Raw genomic sequence first — 20,289 nt, forward strand, 5'->3', positions numbered from 1 at the left:
GCTGCTTTAGAAAGACATAATAGAAAAAACGTTAGAGATAGAAAATTGAAAGTCATTGAAAAGACCAAAACATGGACTAATGGTCTCCCAGATAATCTGAATGGTCTGCATGTGACCTCCCTTAAAGTGGCCATACATTATAAGATCCACTTATTTGGCAAGGTTATTATTTGTGTGGGAAAACAAGGGACAACAAATGCTTCAGTTTACTTAATTTACTATGACTAGCATAAACGTATGCACATTATTTATGTACGTTTCCCTGATATATATATATATATATATATATATATATATATATATATATATATATATATATATAAACCAAGAAAGTAACATTTAAGGTTTTTTTGGGGGGATTTATTCCCTAGCAAACTATTTTGTGTAAAGTAGAGAGAGCAGCACATCCATCACCCAGAAAATAGTTTGAAATAGATTCTTGTTAATATCAGCAAGTCAGAGTTATTTATTTGTCCTAAAATAACAAAACTTCTAAAGAACTTACATCTTCTGGAAGGATTTTACATTTCTATCACAAAATCCCTGTAGATGTTGAATTCTTTAATAAGAACCTAATTAGCTATTGAAGCTATACGGTTTAAAAATGTATAAAAAGGCTGGGAAACAATTTAAATCTGCTAGCACAACTGAACAGATGTTTGTGACCTATGTGAATCTAGAAAGACATGCAGACCACACATAGTCAAACCACTTAATAAACAAGCAGTTTGGAAATGAAGGTGTTCATAAGCTGAGATCAGCTCATATTATGCCCAAAAAGGCCTGCAACAAAGCTAACAAATTGCATGGGCTTTTTACATGTTATTCCCCAAGAGGCTGGCAATATAACAAAGATGGGTGGGGGCAAAAAGATTCAGTGTTGAGGCGATCACACAGTAGTGTACAGTGTAGGACTGGGACATCAGGGGCCCACCAAAAAACTTTAGACCAGGGGCCCACTCTCAGTTCTATTTTCTTCCTCTCCTCACACAACATCTTCTCCTAGTCTATTTTCTTTACATGCTATAATCTATTATTCCATCTATTTAGCCACTTTGTTAAGGAAATAAGGAATGGTCATGCAATAGGCCAAATGTTTAAAAGCAGGCACTGACACCTGGGCCCACCTGGAGTTTTCCTGGTATCTCTGGTAGTGTATTATTGACAATTTCTCCAAAATGCCCTTTTCTCTGGGCAATACTATTCTCATGGGTAGTTTTTGTAGGTTTTTATCTCCATTTGGGAAGAAAGATACTGTATCTAGTTCCAGTCCCTTTTCAGCCCAACCAGATTGTGGAACTTCCCATTGTGGTATAACTATCCCTGCATTCAATAAATAAATATATATATGTGGCAAGTGCAAGAAGTAATGTACATCACTGTACAAACACAATGACCAACATATCAGAAACACTTTCTGATGTTATATGATCTTGGAAAATAAATGTTGCCTTCTCTTTTGCATTTTTTCAAGCAGGTTTAGGTGTAGGGCAGTGTTTGCTAGTGTTTATAACCCTTTAAAGGAACGATTATTGGAGAAAAGCCTTCTGTTTGCTTATTGGAATCTCTTATTATAGGTCCTATGTTTTTGCATTTTATATACAGTAGCACCAGAGTAGCAGTGACACATGAGGTCAATTGGACCATTTCTTTACCCAGATGTTTTGTATCTCTGTGGGTGACAAAATGCAAATTGACCCTCCCTTAACCTGCAACCACTTCTTAAACCAACTAGATGCATCTGGCATGGTTTTGAACAGGTGATTATCAATCAATAATGGTTTTTACATAAATTTAATACACATTGATACACATTTAAGATGTAGAACATTAGCCTAGTCCTGTGCCTACTGACTATGCCTTATCTTGTGCACTTCTGTGTCTATTTATTATGTGATTTGTCTTCCCCGTGCATATATATATATATATATATATATATATATATATATATATATATTGAACCTTTATGCACTGTACAGCGCTGCGGCTTCTTAACAGCACTTTACAAATAAAGTTATACATACAGTATATACACCTAAATGATTCAACTATACTGTCTGTACTCATGAGCATTTTATTGCAGTCAAGTTTCATTAGGTTTTTTTTTTGGTATTTTTTAAAGGCATGCTAAAGGACAATAGGTTGCATTTTGAAACTCACTAAAAGGCATATAAAACCAATATATATCTACATGTTTTTATGAGCTCAAATTGTGTTTTTAAATGCAATTAAAAAAAACGCCAGTGTGTAAGAGCACCAATGCACAAATCTGCACCAGCTTCTTTCATTTCAAAGTTAATGGAGGGCAATTTAGACTTTTTGGTCCCTCATCCTCAGAGTTACAAAACTCTGAGGCAACAACATGCTCCAAAACACCACATCTACAATTACATAAGGGTTAAACGTATGTCTTCAAAGTACAGTGTCTAGAGAAACATATTTTATCTATCAAAGGACATTTAAATTACATTTTTACTGCAGTTTTTATGTAGTTTTACTTTGGAATAAAGTGTCTCTGTTTAAATCAAACTTGATTGCATATGACAAGTTTTTTTTTAATGCCTATAAAATAAAACATATGTTTCCTCTTTAAATCCAAGATCAGCAGAAGACCGCAGATCTGCCTTGTAAGTGTAAGATATGAGGATGGGTTCCACACAGATCATCACACATGAATCAGATTTTGAACTCAGAAATCTTTCTCCGTGCATTAATGGATGTTGCCAAGGGACTTACAGGACTGAAGAACAAGCAGGAACAGGACAAATCAGAAACTCAGACATACGAGGCTAGAACACGGATGTGAGTTGATGATCCAGTAATAGTTGGCAGCAGGGCTGGATCTAGGGGTAGTCAGAAGAGGCACCTGCCTAGGGCGCAAAGATGTAGGGCTGCTGGACAAGTATCTGTTAAAAAAATTTCTGTCTACCCCTAGTCCGGGTCATTCACTCCCCTGCTGCTTGATTCCCTCCATGACTCCCCTCCCTCCCTCGTCACTCCCCTCCCTTCATCACTACCCTGCCCTTCCCTTTCTTTAATCTCCCCCTATGGTGGATACACACTTGTGCATGCGCTTGGTTGCCCGTGTGCTCATGTGGAGGGGGGGCCATGGTAGTTGGCCACGTGCCTAGGGCACCCTGTTGGCTTGGACTGGCCCTGGTTGGCAGAAAGGCTCTGTCTTAAATAGGGCCTTAATGACTAGATTATTGACACCTGACTTGAAGGCAAGAGAATACCAAAGGCAGCAGCAGTCAATATAGACCTTTTAAAAGGTCCCCAGGTGAGACCGAAACATTGGATCAAGATGTGTTTCACCATGATTAAATACATTTTGGACTATTTTCACCTTTAGAGAGTGTTGATCCAATTGTATGATATTACTATGTTATATAAATATATATATAACAAAAAATAAAAATAAAAATATATATATATATATATATATATTATTTTTACCAAACAAAGGTGTCTGGACTTTTTTGTTGGATATATATATATATATATACAATTATTCTAGCACTGTCATATTCTGTAGTTCTCTAACACACTGGTCCCTGCTTCAATGGGACAATATGTGCCCATATTAGTGCAAATTTTTGCCTCAGTTTCTTGAAAAAAAAATTGCAGATGGCAAAGTGTGTAATTTCGTTGCAAATCCATGCCTGGTGAAAAAAAATCGCTCATCACTAGTCCCTATCACATTCACACACACTATGGGAAATTTTATCAAAAGAAAACTAACCCGCCCGCATGATTTTGGAGGAAGCCAGAGCATTGTACATCGATGAAACCCAGACAAGTAAGGGGAAAACTTACAGACTTCTTTCAGATAACACCCTGGCTGGAATCAAATCTAGGAGCCCAGTGCTGCACTCTCTTTTGGACCTAGATTTCTAGTAATGTATTTTTGTTTAGTTCCCAAAGTTCTTTTTTCAAGTATACCACGTGAATACTGGATTGAAGCAGCTATGAAAGAGTTTCATGTACATCTTTACTACTAGTCATTTTATATACAGTTGGGTTGTACTGAACTATATTAATTTGATGTTAATTTCTAGTTATTTATTGGGTTTGGAAATACTGGAAACTATTTCCGTAAAATCAGGGAATGTAATAATTCATAAGGCTTGAATTCAGACCAGAGCAAGGAAGTTCCTTTCTCCATATTTGGTGCTTTATTTCCCAGTACCTCAGGGGCCACATTCCACAATACCTCAATACCATGTAAGAGAATTTCCCTTAAGAATGAGGACAATTGAATCCTAGTTGGGTATTACAAAGTTGGAACTGCATTCAAATTACTATTAAATATAACAGTAGGCTTAGCAAATATATGCATTATTTTCGTTTTTATTTGTGCTAGTTGATTTAAGAAGTTTTCCATCACAAAATAAACCTCTCTAAACTTTAGCAGGGAAATCACACTTCGAAATGATACCATATGGTGCTACTTCATTGTGTTAGAACAGATTAGTTAAATATATAGTGTATGACTAACCAAAAACATGTGGCTTATTAAGTTATGTGTTCTGGCATTAAGCTGATATTTCATAAATAAAGGCAGACTCATAGGAAGCACAATTATAGCTTTGAAAAGACTACATCAGTAAGACAGCTGTGTTTTATCCACTGCTTGGGAAAATACAGTATACCCAACACAGATTTTTGCAGCTTAGTAACAGAGATTCACTAGAGAAAACCACCCACAGACATTACAAATTCATTCTTCCCATTTCTTTTTTTTTTTTTTGTGACACACAACGTCATTGAGTTCAATGACAAGACAGAAGGGTTAGATAAGTACATTTAAATGTAATGTGGGTACATTTTTTTTGCCCACCAGCGCTAAATCTGGCAGGCTCATTTACCTGCTGGAAGGCCAAAAAATGGGTGTAATCTGCTATTCAGTTACAGTTTGCCCCCTGCCTTCTTTCCTAAATAAATTGCCCTATGTTTCTTTACTCTGTTTAAAAGCACAGATTACTGTGGTCAGCCCTATGAATACAGTGCTGCCTGCATCCCACAGTGCCGGAGTCATGAGGGGCAGGAAACCGACATCATTTATAATTTATGACAAATTCCCCAATATATTATAGCAATAGTAAGAAGCAGAACAAGACTGCTCGCTATACAATACACATTACACAGACACTTATACTTTTTATTGGAATTGTAGCTCAGAGACAGCTTTCCCCTAATTTTTCAAGATGTAGGCTTATGTGAAATATTCATACATAATAAGGAATCCAAGAATGACATGCAGCATAACAAACACTATCATGTCAAATCAGTACAATTCATTTTGCCTTTTTTTTGACCATATAACTAATTAACTATGCAGGATGGGAATTATCTAGTAATCTGTCTGGTATTAGAGGGGTAAGGTGCTGACCCTAGCAAGGACCCTCTGCAGACATTTACAAGTCACACAGAGAATTTGCACTGAACTACACAGCAATATAAATTTCCTTGACTCCTGTCTGGGTATGGGAACTACAGTATCTTTCAAAGACACATAATGAATTTTCCAACATCAGCTTTAAAAAGCGTTGCTGCTTTTAAGCTTTTTTTTTTTTTTTAAATGTATAAATTAATGTATCATGCCAGGAAAAACATTTGTCAGGATTCCAAAAGAAACTGACAGCATTAACTAAACATTTCCATTTCAGTATTTTGTTCCAGACCTTATCGGCTATATTTCTCCAAATAAAAGCTTTACGTATTAACATTAGGATGTAATAACTAATGGTTGTGTTGTTTCGGGATCATCAGTCAATGAGCTGTAATTAGTGTGCAAAGAAACAGAGAAACAATACAATACATTTATTGTCTTCTATTCATCAAATATTAACTTTATACATTAGCTTTGAGTAAATGCAATGTTGATCAATATTTTATCCATGCATTTACCTTTAAAGAGCCATTTTTTAGGTTGGTAGGCTTAGAATTTACTCATGAAGCTTGTTTTTCATGCTTTCACTACCCCAAAGAGTAGAACTTTGGTATATTGGTTAAACAGTGCTACAATAAAGAGGAATAGACGATAACTGGTATGCCCACTATTTGGCCAAAGTGTCCTCATTATCTGTCCAATATTTCATTCTAAAACACAGGGTATTCGTTGGTTGGTTTTCCTTTTTGCTATTCTTTGTACCTACTATGTTTTTGTAAGTAAAATGTACTTTTCCTTTACAACAATTGGGGTCTGTGTCTTCTGCATCATATTCAGATACTTTTGCACTGCACTGCATCATCTGCACTGGAGGGGGTGGCATTGAGCAGTGTGCTGGAGGAGGCCAGAGGGGGCCCTTAGCTGGGAGCTAAACTGAAGTTATCCAGTGGGTCACACCTCCCCCAGCCTGATACTGTTCAACAGCATATTCTTGAAAGCTGTAACACCAGTTTTACATTTATTTATTGTCAATTTGAGCAGAGGACTGGGTAATATCCCAGACTGCTTTTTCCAAGTTCAGATCCTAACATTATTTTGGACAAAGTTTAATGTCTTTTATCATTATATATTTTTTTATCATTGCTATGTTTGAGAATGTCATATAAAATGTTGTGTTAAAGTTTATCCCTGACGTGGTGTTGAAGACAGAAGTACTAACTGTACCAACATTCCTCAATGGAGCATCAGACTGCTCATACTACACAGTCATGCTGTAACAGCGCATCTCAAAAAATCCACTTCTTCATACTGACTAGACTTCATTGGCTGCACGTTTTTTACCCAAGCTGTCTGAAGCCCTTAATTGATAGGGGCCAAAGAAACAAAGACAAATTGCTCTCTTGTGTTATAAACTCTAGTGTTATCACTATCCTAAGCACAATGAAGGAATTACATTTTAGTGGGGCTATTATAAGGTCTTCGACTATCTCTTCCCACGTCTCCCACTATCCCTTCTTGGGAAAATCAGGCCCCCAGTTGTGTTGTTTTATTAAAGGTGGTGTTAAGAAATGTCTTAATGTTTCTAAATTGTTACTTTTATTTGGAATAAGTCCCATCAGAATATTGGTTTACAGTGATCTTACAGACGTGTGCAACTAACCACATTATCAACATGTGCTTCCTGCTTTGTATGTGAAATATCCATTCTCCCACATTTCTGTTTTGGGCTTTTCTTATTCAGAATCATATATATGAAGGATCAGCAAAGTCCCATCTGATTTTATTACATCTTTGTATTCAATCAATAACAGATTAAGAGAAACTGTCTAGATGGGTTCAGCACACACAAGTCATTTCACAGCACATTGTAAATAAGGTAACTGGCATGGGTTTATTTCGGATGTTTTAATAAACAGGCAAAATAAATTTGTTGGAAAAAATTTCCATTGACTTCTATGGGCACTCGTCACCTTTTGCTTGTCGAGTTTTTTTGTGGTGAGTTTTCGGGGGCTACTTATCAAAGATCGAATGTTAGAGATTTTTATACCTCCAATGAACTCACAACTTGAATGGTATCTTATTTAAAGAGATACTGACATCAGAAAATAACCTTTTTCATTATCTATCATAACATTGTCTTTGAATGCTATTTGTAATTTTGCCATAATTATCAACATGACCTATAGGTAATTTTTAATGTAGATTCATATTTTGAAAAGAAAATTTTTAGTGTCAGTATCACTTTAAGAAAAACTCGAATGGGAAAAACTTGATTCTCCGAGTTCGAGTTTTTTCAGCGCAAAAACCTTGAATAGTTTGAATCATTCGAGTTTTTAGGCAAAACCCTCCAAAAAAAGCTCAAACATCATGAAGACTATTAACATCAAATGGTTCAGGGAAACTCTGCCACTAACTCCTACAAGACCTTGACAGGTTTTAGATTATTAGAGTATTTTCGGATTCGAGCTTGTAACGAAATACGTTCACCCTGGTGGTCCAGTGGAGCAGGCCCGGACTGGCAATCTGTGAGTTCTGGCAAATGCCAGAGGGGCTGCTATAAGGTGCCATAGAAAGTCAGTATTTAGTGGGCTGGTGGGGCTGTTTGGACCTCTGTGTACCTGAAATGCCAGGGCCTATATTAATTCTCAGTCCGGACCTGCAGTGGAGTACCCTCTGGCATGCGGGGACGCCCGCCGAATGTGTCCTGTTCCATCCAGCGCTGGTTCTCCTATGGCGTGCGTGGCCATGCGCTTCCGGGTTTATGCGCCGGTGTGATGACGTCATCGTGCAGTGGCGCGAAATTCAAAGTATTTAAAAGGGCCTTGTAGTAAAAAACACTGCCCGTTGTTAGGTTCGATTTGTTGTTCCTGGGTGCTTTCCTTAGTGTACCCTGTCTGTTATTACTGTTATTGACCATTGCCTGCCTGTGACTATTCTGATCTTTCCAATCCTGACCATTTGCCTGTCCGCTGACTATTCTACACTCTCCAATCCTTATTCCGGCCTGTTTGACGATTCTCTGCTTGTGTTGGCCCGGGTCTGCCTGTTTCCAAGTGGTGTTCTTCCTTCCAGTATCCTGGTGAGACGATCGTGACCCTTTGCTCATCCAGAACCGTTAGCTTTGCTCCTCTCTCAAATAAGACCTGGCGGCATCCAATTAGCCGAGGGCTCCTCCCGAGGTGAAAGGCGGCGGTTATAGGCAGAAGTGAGAGCTGAGACCGGGGAGCTTAGTTTGGGTTCTGGATTTAGGGTGCCGTTCGTGATAGAGCTATATCCAGGGTCAGGGTATAATAAATCTAAAAATGTTTTTATTAATTTTATTTCATAAACAGTACAGAATTTTCAATTTATTGTATTTAGAAAGTTTCAGTAGGATGAAGCTTGCATTACGTTTTCCTTTTCATGATAGTTCCCCTTTAATAAATTTGAGTTTTCAGAAAATACTGTATATTCTCACTTGCATTTTTAGTCCTTTTTTTTCTTAAATCAAGGAAAAACGGGCCACTAGTGATGGGTGAATCTGTCCTGTTTCTGCAAAAAGATAGCTAAATGTGCTGAAATCAACAGGTGTAAATTTTTTGATGCGCGACAATTTTTTACACCTGCAATTTCACCGTGAATCCATGCCTGCTGAAAATATTTGCTCATGACTACTGCCCACTTGATCCCCATTTTGACTGGGATTAAAAAGAAAAGGAACGCGTTCACAATTTTAGCTTGAGAACTGTATTTTTATTTTGCATGGGATTAAATGGAAAAATAACTCAATTACTTGAGTTCTAGTTAACTTCTAGTATACTGTATTATCTACTGTATTACATTTCCAGTCCAATATACCGTACAGATTTTGTACTGTAATTTATATTTTATGGAATAGATAAAGTAGATTGATATTGATTTTTCCTTTTGTTTACAACAATGGCATAGACAAATTATATGGGAAGCGGTTATATCTTATGTTACTGTGTTGAATGTACATCAAGAACCGGTATGATAGGTTTATTTCTAATGGACTTGATTGGGTAATGGGCTTTAGTTATATGTGTTTACAGGAGAGTTGCATTTTTCTTATTCAAAATGGGTATTAAAAACTTATAATTTATATACATCAGTGCTGACATAAGATAATAGATGTGATTCAAATTTTAAAGGGATTTAGATCAAGTGGAACCATGCAGAAACAAATATATACTAATTAATAAGAATCATACTGCAACGGTATCCAGATTAGTGCAAATTGGTGAACTATTCAAGACAATTACTACAGCGTGGTTCAAATTTCCATAAAAGACATGTCGGTTGAAGAAAAACACACCCATTTCTAACCTGCCATTGATAACATCCCAACTAAACATGTATTTATGGATAAATGCACATTGTTTGTACAGTGAAAGTCAGTTTAGGTTGTTTACCCGTTTTATGGGTACATTTTCCAAGCTGATTTACTAGACTAAGCCTGTACATAATAATTAGACGCTAAATTACTCCCAGCTGATGATTTTTAGGAGATTAATTTAAAGGCAAAACTGAGCAAGCTGCTCACAGTTTCCATAGTTTTGTAACTAGGGGGGGCTGGGTAAATAATAAAGGGGGTTATGTAATAAAAGGCACTAACTTTGCCCAGGAGCAGTAGTAACCCATAGCAACCAATCAGCAGATAGAATTTACTGGTCACCTGTCCAAAAGCAAACATATTATTGGTTGCTATGGGTTGCTGCTACTAGGCAAACTTAGTGCCTTTTATTACATTCGGGGCAAAATGTGTAGCATTATACATAACACAATCATAAGTGATACCATTAGGAATAAAGGTTTCACGCATTCATTCCAGCTCAGGTTTATAGAATGTACTTTTACTTACAGCACATAGGGGGTGATTTATCAAAGTCTGATTTTATCTCAATATTTTCTGCTACAAACTCCAATCAAATCCGCTCGGGTTTTTTTACGCTTTTTTATTATTACATTTTCCCGAAAATTTGCTTTGTGGGAAAAAATCGGGTTTTTCACACAAAAACTCCGCAAACTTCGGGGTATTGCATGAAACCCAGCGCACATCAAAAATCATTGGGACTTCTCCCATTGACTCATATGCAACCTCAACAGGTCTGAGATGCCGGATTTTCTGATTGAGACTTTTCCATCCTCTGGGTTTGATAAATTCTGAAAAATTTGTGATTTTATAAAAAAAAAAATTACAAATTTAAGCATTTATTTAGGAATATATTTTGTACTTGCCATTTTGGATCCACAGAAGTCACAATTAATAACATTACATTGCATGCACTTCAGTTATGTACTATACCATTAGACCAGAAATGAGCAGTGACTTTAGTGGCTATGCTTGCTAAAAATACTATGCAAAATAAGTCCAAAATGTCCTCTATATGGTCTATATCATAGAGGTCAAATCCAGGGGGCTATGGCTCCCCCTTAGAATTTTTATTACCCGATTCTGAATTAGTGTGCAGGTGGGTTGGACACAGGAAATGTTTTAAGTGCAGCATGCTGCTCCAAAACTCACTCCCCACCCACCGACCCTCCTCTGTTCAATAATATTCCATGGCCCTTGGTTGAAAAAGTATATGTGGAAAGCCAAGCAGACACTGTCTCGGTTTTTTCTTAAAAAAGGTTGTGCTTGAGGAAAAAAGTCACAATTGCAGCAGAAAAGTTATGTACATTTTGTTGCTTGTTTTTTTCTTTAATTGACCTCGAACTTAGATAAATCTCCCGCCCACTTTTGTTAGACTCAAAGGACATGTAAAAACCCAAAGAGAAACCATGTACTGCCATGTGAGGAGTGATAAGTGCATTGGGTGATGCATGAAGCATGTGATGTAATAAAGGTTACAATTAAAATTCATCCACAAATAGGATGGGGGGGGTAAGTGCATTTACTTTTTGCTGGGGGATTTCTTTCACTTTAGTTCAATTTTTCCAACATGACTATAATGGAAAAAAAATAATTCATTCATTCAAGAACAACATGATATGGTTAGACCTTTTCATTGGATATAAGGCAGCTGGCTAGTTAACTGTAGCACTATGCAACAAATGACATCATATTAACGATAAAGAAGAAGCGTAGTTCCTGCTAAACAGACAACTGCCAGACTTTAACTGTCAGCATATTAAATCATGGAAACTTTCTCTTTACAGTTAACAGATCTAATTTATAAAATGGACAACAGTCCTTTTGCACACCACTCTCAGATGCAAGTCTTTTCCCCCTATGAGAATACAGATTTTTTATTTTTTTACAAATATTAATACATGGAATTTTCTGATCAGTTATTATGTGAATGCATTTTGGAAAGACATACTGCATCATCCTGGAGATAACACTAATACAGCGCGATTTGTTTTGAAAATTGATTCAGCGAAAAATACCACTTACTACTGGCTTTTTTAGTTTTTCAGGCTGCAAAGAACAATTTTTTTCCCTGAGTTTAAATAAATGTAACATATGAATCTCTTATTTATTAATTGGTGGTTAAACATTTTATAACAGGGTGGTTTACCTTTACGTTAACTTTTAGTATGGCTGGTTCGAAGCAACTTTTCAATTGGTCTTCATTATTTAATTTTTATTATTTTTTAATTATGTGCCTTCTTTTTCAATGGCAGCTGTCCCTTTTACAATTTGAAGATGTTTCCTGACATAGTGATCTGCACTGGATAATCCAAAAATGTTGGGGTTTTCGAGTGACAACAAGAAAAAAATCGAGCGATTCGGGCATAAACCTCAAAAAATTTGTACGATTCGAATTGTCACATGATTTTCCTGTACAGACTTTTTCGAGCTGATTTTTTGATTAATGAATTTGTGCATGGGAGTTAAATTAGATAAATTTGATTTAGTAAATACCCCCCTCACAGTAAACTTTGTGCAGCACTGTGTATATAAAACTATCCATACAAGCAAACTGTCTTTGTGAAATCTGTGAAACTTTGTTGCCATAATTCCAGGCAGAACAAAATATTTGAAAGTTCTGCTTTCATACAGTTAAAAAAGCCTAAAAAGCCACGTAATGTTGCAAAGGGCTTACACGTTACTGTTAAAATGGAAAACATATGTATGTGTCTGAGAAGCACTGGGGCATACAATGTAATCAGCCTCGGTTAGGAATGCTGTGTTGCCAGAACCACTAATTACCTACAAAAGAGCCAAAGCCATTAGGGCTCCCTACTTAGAATCACACAGAAAAAAAGTCTGCACTGTTTCAATGATTCCATATATAAAATGTCATTACATATTTTACTGAACAAAATAGATACATCAGTTACAAGCTAGGGGACAGATTGGAAATGATAAAAAAAAAAAGTAAGTAAGGTGCTTATCAACAAAGTAGTGTTGCCAATCCAGAGGCTTCTGGTTAGAGGTAAAGTACAGTAGACAAGACCAAAGAGTTAGTATGCAGTGTCAACAGATGCCTCTTTAGGGATTGTGGATGCAGGACCAGACACAGACCATGAATAGCCCCAAGACTGCTACAGTGAATAATCTATTGTGTCAAACTACAACTTTGCAGTAATTTAGCTTAAACCTCTTTCTGCCTTACAAAAAATCCACATTTCAGCAAATGTACTTGAAGCTTTAATTGTTTATACAGTTTATTCCATAAGTGCAACTCAGCGTTAACATTCTTACTGCCTAAAGGACTACACTTATTGAATGCATTATTTTTTATTGAACAAGGAACAGTTCCATTTGGCACTAAAATCCAACTCAATCAATCACAATATGCTGCTGACCTCATATGTTTGTACATGGCTAAAGGTTCACGTTGTTTAAAAAGCCAAAAATCTAGCCTCTTCTAATAGTGTTGCTATGGCAGTCTTCACAAGTCATAAAGGAACTACTTACCTGCCTTGACAATCCTATCTATTAACAAAATAAGTAGAATTATGGTACCTGTTATCCAGAATGCTTTCTGAATAACAAATCGTTCTGCAGATTTTACTCTTCATACCTTAAAAAATTATTTAAACATTAATTAAACCCAATAGGGTTGTTTTGCCACCAATAAGGATTAATTATAGCTTAAGATGAAGTAAATCTACGGTTTTATTATTACAGAGAAAATGTAATAATGCTTGAAAATTTTAATTGTTTGATTAAAATTGAGTCAATGGGATATGGTCTTCCCTTAATTTCGGAGCTTTCTGGAGAATGGGTTTCAGGATAACAGTTCCCATTCCTATAGTTGTAATAGTTAGGACGCTCTGAAGTTATTTTCCTTGTATGTATGTATATTTCTATTCATATTGCCCTACTCATGTACGCAGCACTGTACAGCAGAACAGTAAACTAAAATAAGAAACAGGCGTCATTACAATAATAACTACAAAAACATACAAAGTGCAGTTAGATGAAAGATTGGGAGGCCCATTTATCAACACTCTGATTTTAGTGGTTCCAGAAGTCTTAAAAACCATGAAAAAAACCTATTTACTCTAAAACCACAAAATCCAAGTCATTAAATAAAATAGTCTAATATAAAAAGAATGAACAAATAAAAATGTGGAACTAATTTAAATACTAACATAAAAAACTCACATTCTTTGTGCAAATACAAATTAAAGGAACCCTACAGCCTCGAAAAAAATTAAGATTAAGATTAAAATTAAAGAAAGATTCTATAATTGGAAAAGGACAAATTCTATTGACTTCTACATGACCACGAGAGCTTATAGATGGCAACGTTTTGTATTAGTGTTTTTTATTTAATAAATTGTGAATTTTTTCGTGGTCTAGAGTAATAAATTGAATCCATGATTTTTGCACCAACAAAAATGTGATTCATGAAAACGAACGAAATACGAACATTAGTAAATCGGCCCCTTTGAGAAAAGAAGGAAGAATTCTCTGCCCGAAGAGCTTGCAGTCTAAGTGGGTGAATAACTTACAGACACAAATACATATTTAAATCAATGGCCTTTTTTTAAGGCAAAATGCATTTAAGCCAATGATTTCATTTTCACGTGTTTTTATTTTGCTGTTTATTTTTCAGAGCATAATACACTTAAGTCAGTGGCCGTTCATTCACTGCATTTTCTTTCACGCAAAAGGCATTGTTTCCATACATAGTGACAATTTTGCTCATAACTAGTTTAGCCAGCCTGTCTCCATAATGTTTCTTTGCTTTAGAACAACTTGAATGATGGCAGGTAATGTGCAAATGTCTGAATATCTTGCAACATATATGTGGCAAAGCAGATCATTTTCACTTGGTTGCTTCTTCCCAGGATTAGTACATTGTGCTGTCAAGCAGAAAAGACAGGTTAATCCTTGAATTGAAGGTGAGAATTGTAATGCTTTCCATTAGATGGAGATTGAAGACATTTTGATTTTGGGGCACTGCTAAACACAGCTGATGATGTTTTATGTAGCATAATAAAAAAAAACAGTCCAGACACTTGAGATTACAGCGAATGCCCTTTAGGATCACATGGTATCTTTTTGTGTGTATATAACTCATGATAACATAAGCAAACAGTTCATCATTAGTATTATTAACTGAATCTCTCAAATAAGCTGGGCTTCCGGCCAAGTTCTCACACTAGAAGAAAACTTGGCGAATGGCTTCAGATACACCTCAGTTCTGACAGTTTATTGTACAGTTACATCTGTTTAGTGACCAGCAGATCAACTGACTTTTTCACCATATGTCAGCAGTTTCATTTATACTGTGCTTAATTCCAGTCTTGTGCACTGTAAATTATAATCCTTGAGAAACGGTTCACTTGTAACTTACTCATATCCCATATGCTTACTCTCAATACTAGTTCTCATGGCCTGTGCCAAGATCAGTACGCATTTCATTTTTTGCTTTTTATTTTTTTTTTTCAAATCCATAAAACTTGCACTAGAGATTATTAACAATAATGTACAGCAATGCTGACCCAAAGGACATCATATTAGAGGCAGCAGTCTTCATAGCCAAAGTTATATAGTCAAATGTTGTGCAAAAAAAAAAAAAACACAAGGAAAAGCAAGATACAAAGGCAGTTCGCCAGAAAAAGAACTTTTAAAATGATGCAGACAATATGTCTCTTTATCAGTCTAGAGTTCCGGAGTGTCTTAAGGTCACCTATATTATACCAGTGCCAAAAAGTCAATCTGTAACATGCCTAAATGACTATCGTCCCATCACACTTACACCAATAGTTATAAAGTGCTTTGAAAGGGCGATTATGCCACATAATAAAAGCATGCTTCCTAATGACGTTATTGACATATGATTGTGTTGCCCACTTTGAAACTAATCACATCATCAAATGTGCAGATGATACAACTGTGATCAGGGATAATAATGAAACAGATTATAGAGAGGAAGTTGATCAGCTGGTTACCTGGTGTGCTGAAAATAATCTGGCCCTTAATGTCGAAAAAACCAAAGAGCTGATCATGGACTTTAGGAAGATACACTCAGGTCATAAGCCCCTTCATATAAGTGGTTCCATAGTAGAGAATGTCAGCAAGACTACATTTCTTGGGGCCATATTTTGGATGATTTTGTATGGAGCCTTAAAGGAGAATTCAACTGTAAATTTAAAAAAAAAAACCCTACCCCCTACCCTACATAGACCGCCTCCCCCCCCCAGCCAAGCTGCTACGAGTCTTAACATATCCCTCATTGCAGATTCTGTACAGTGGAGTTCACGGGAGCCATCTTCCGGCTCTTCGATAATCTTCGCAATGGCACGGCAATTTCCGTGACTTTCAGCGCATGCGCAGTTGTCGCGAAGCTGAAGATTGCTCCAACTGCGCATGTGCCAACATTCCGCTCTCATTTGAAGATATATTATAATAGAATAGCACATTTATATTTATGTAGGTCAGACTAAAACTGAATTCAATATATGTTGTTGGTTTTCTTTGTACAGTGTTTATTCTTTGTCTCTAGTGTTTACTGCAATATGATTACTGCAGTTTATGCTTATATATTTATGGGTGTACATGTGTTGAGCGGTGTATGGCTGAGGCAAGAAGGGAAAATATGTGTAATATTGTAATTTTGTATAGGTATGATTTATTTTTGTATGCAGTAGAGATGACAATAAACTGGATTTGACTTTGATATTCGACAACAATACATATCTTTTTACCTTTCTATACTGTAAAAGTGTTGGGGATTACTAACACCATCAATCACAGAACAGATTAATCCTATGGCCAGGGCTGTATTTAGGTCCGATGCCGCCCTAGGCGCATGATGTCACACGGCGGAAGTGACGCCATTGTGTCGTGTGTGTGACGTAATTTCCGCACAATTCCTCAGGCCCCCCTACCCTCACCCCCCCAGCTCTGTCACCGGATTTCCTATGGAAATCCATGGCGATGGGTGGGGCGGGATTTTAAAAAATAAAACAGTCCCATCACCCCGAGGGCCACCCCCAAAACCGTGCCACCCTAGGCCCAGGCCCTCTGGTGCCTTAAAGGGGTGGTTCAACTTTAAGGTAACTTTTAGTATGCTATAGAATGACCAAAAATTTGCTATAGAATAGCCAATTCTAAGCAACTTTTCAGTTGGTTGTCATTATTTATTATTTATAGTTTTACAGTTATTTGCATTTTTCTTCTGACTCTTTGCGGCTTTCAATTGGGCATCGCTGACGTTCTAAAAAACAAATGCTCTATAAGGCTATACATGTATCGTTATTGCTCATTTTTATTACTCATCTTTCTATTCAGTCCTTCTCCTATTTATATTTTAGTCTCTCATTCAAGTCTATGCATGGTTGCTAGGCTAATTTGGACCCTAGTTAACAAATTGCTTAAAATGCAAACCGTAGAGCTTCTGAATAAAAAGCTAAACAACTCAAAAACCACACATTATAAAAAATGAAAACTAATTGCAAATTGTCTCAGAATATCATTCTCTACAGCATACTAAAAGTTATCTCAAAATGAACAACCCCTTTAATATAAATACGCCCCTGCCTATGGCTAGTATTTACTGTATAATATTATTTTGTATTTGCCCCTTTTCTATTCATCCTATAGTCTAACAGTCAAACGACTATCTTGTTGCATGGGTAATCAGTACCCTAGCAGCCAAAATTAAACAACAAACTGGAGAAAAGCATAACCAAATATTTACAGTATAATTGGCACTAAATGGGACTTGATGCCAGTGCAAAAAGAATAAACATATATAACATCCAGTTTTTTTTCAGAAAATGTGGTAACCCTTAAAATGATTAATTTTACTTTTTTTAAATTAAAAAAAAAATTTAAATTAGAATTTTAGTAAATATGCCTCGAACTGTCAGGAAGGCCTGATGGAAACAATCTGGTAATTAAGGGAGTAGTTAATTTACTTTTAGTATGATATAGACACTGATATGCAAAGTCAATTTGCAATTAGTCTTAAATTTTTTGTGGTTTTCCTGTTATTTCATTTTTTTGTTCAGCAGCTCTCCAGTTTGGAATTGTTGCTTGCCAGTTTTGGAATTTTAGCTACATTCTTATTTACCCTAACAACCAGGCAGTGGTTTGAATGAAAGACTGGATATGAACAGGTGAGGCACTGTATAGAAAGATAAGTAATAAAATTGTAGCCTCACAGGACATTCTATAACATACGTACAACAGTTAACTTAAGCAGCACCCGTTTAAGGAACGACAAGGTTTCTCTCTCTCTCTCTCTCTCTCTCTCTCTCTCTCTCTCTCTCTCTCTCTCTCTCTCTCTCTCTCTTGATTAAAACAATGCCCCTAATTGTGTGTGTGCATGCAAAAATATTTTGTACACTCAACATTTTGCTGTATGCACCAGTGCCATAGTATGTGTGCATGAACTGGAGTATTACAGTGTCACATTTACAATACAGGTATGGGATCTGTTATCTGGAAACCCGTGATGGTATTTTTAGTAGTACCTTTTTTGAACTCGTGTAAGACAAAACTCAGTAAAGGAAAACCTTTAGAAATAGTCAGGCAATTTATTCATACATAATACAACATAACAGTTTTGTCTGGGTAAGCTGTTGGAGTAACACACAGAATGTCAGCCAAGGACTTACCAAAGACACACCTCTTGGTCCAAGCGTTATATAGCTTTCAGAAGGCATTTACAGTAATTGTGACAAGGGGTTCACAGAAATACCATACATGGTCTGGAGAGGAGACTTACTGTCATATATATTTATACATTCCTGTAAGATGTGCAGTTTTGCAACATAAGCGTTTCCTGGTTCCAACTATCCACAGCCTCGTAAACATCTGTTGGCTAATCATAGCCATTGTGGTACAGACAGCAATTGAACAACACTTCTGCAAAAGGGCAAACGAGACATGCTGACACTATGCTGACGCTCTTCTAAGTAACAGAGTGGAGATCATTTATTTGTATATTTGTATTTGCCTAGTATAAGTTATATGAGTGACCCTTGTCCACAGTTGACCATTAGCCCTTATAGTCCATCCTGCCTTGGGCCCTATAGCGTTATGGCGTCAAAGAGGGCGGGGGTGACAAATATCAACCCTCTGACACTAGCCATTCGTCCGTCTTAGGAATTAGACCGTTCCAGATATATTTTATAATAACACATGTTATCCAGAAAGCTCCAAATTTATGAAAAGGCCGTCACTCCATTTTACCTAAATAATTCAAATTTCTAAAAATGATTTCCTTTTTCTCTGTAATAATAAAACAGTAGCTTATACTTGATCCAAACTAATATGTAATTAATCCTTATTGGAGGCAAAACCAGCCAATTGGGTTTATTTAATATTTACATGCTTTTCTAGTAGACATAAGGTATGAAGATCCAAATTACAGAAAGATTAATTATCCGGAAAACCCAAGGTTCCATGCATTCTTGATAACAGGTTTCATACCTGTATTGTTATTTTCTAAGCAGTCTTAAAACACCCATAACCACCAGTTGTTCTCATGTTTGAATCACCTACACTTATAATTGGTTATATAACTCTATTGAAATATCACATGTTATTTATCTTTGTTGCACTGTGCACACAAACATATTTATTCTAGCACTGATGTTTAAATCTGTGAGCCAGGAATACCTAGCTAACAGCCTGAGGAAAGAGCAATTTAGTTGCACATTGGAGCATGGACCTAATCTGTGCATGAATAGAATAGTGGGCAGTGTCCCTGGCCTATTGTGTGCTGCAGGCAGGTAAGGGTGTAAAAATACAGCTGTCCATTGTATAACTTTAAAACAGTTATACTCTTTGAAATGTTAAATTCCTTTCAAAATGTCAGTGCACCACTGAATGCTTTTCTTGATGTTTAGCCAGTGGGCATATTCTTTTCAGGGCTAATTGATTGGGGTTATGTGAAATGAGGCAGTTACTGACTGAAAAGTAAAGGGTTGACATAAAATATGATAATTAATGTACCCTCTTTTGTAAAATATAAGGATATTCTACTGTAAGTCAAAAAGATGTTCCATGACCATGTAAAAGTGCAAGACTGAAGGCCCAGTGCTTCTATACAGCTCATGGAGCTCCCAGGCAACTTCTAATATCCACAGATTTTACAATAGGAGGTACATTATTTATTAAAAATTGCATCTCTAAGCACTGATTATAACTGATGACATCACTAAGCACTGTTTATAAGGATATAATTTGCAGGATATTCATGGCTGAGTTTTACAGGTAGTAGTATATATAAATAGTAATAATTTTACACCAAATTATACACCACATACATTTTCTTTGCCAGTAAGCTGCATTGCATATGTGGATTCACCAATAATTTATGGTTCTTGGGAAAAAGATGAATCTTTACTACTTCTAAATGATTCTACTTTCATCTGGGTCCCTTAACATGTGGAACTTAATCTTTGTAACCATGTGTAGTAATATTTAATGCTATGTTTGATAAAAAGTTGTTGCTCACATTGACTCATCCCCCAGTGTG

Source organism: Xenopus laevis, chromosome 1L, assembly GCF_017654675.1.
Source record: "Xenopus laevis strain J_2021 chromosome 1L, Xenopus_laevis_v10.1, whole genome shotgun sequence".
Classification (NCBI taxonomy): Eukaryota; Metazoa; Chordata; class Amphibia; order Anura; family Pipidae; genus Xenopus; species Xenopus laevis.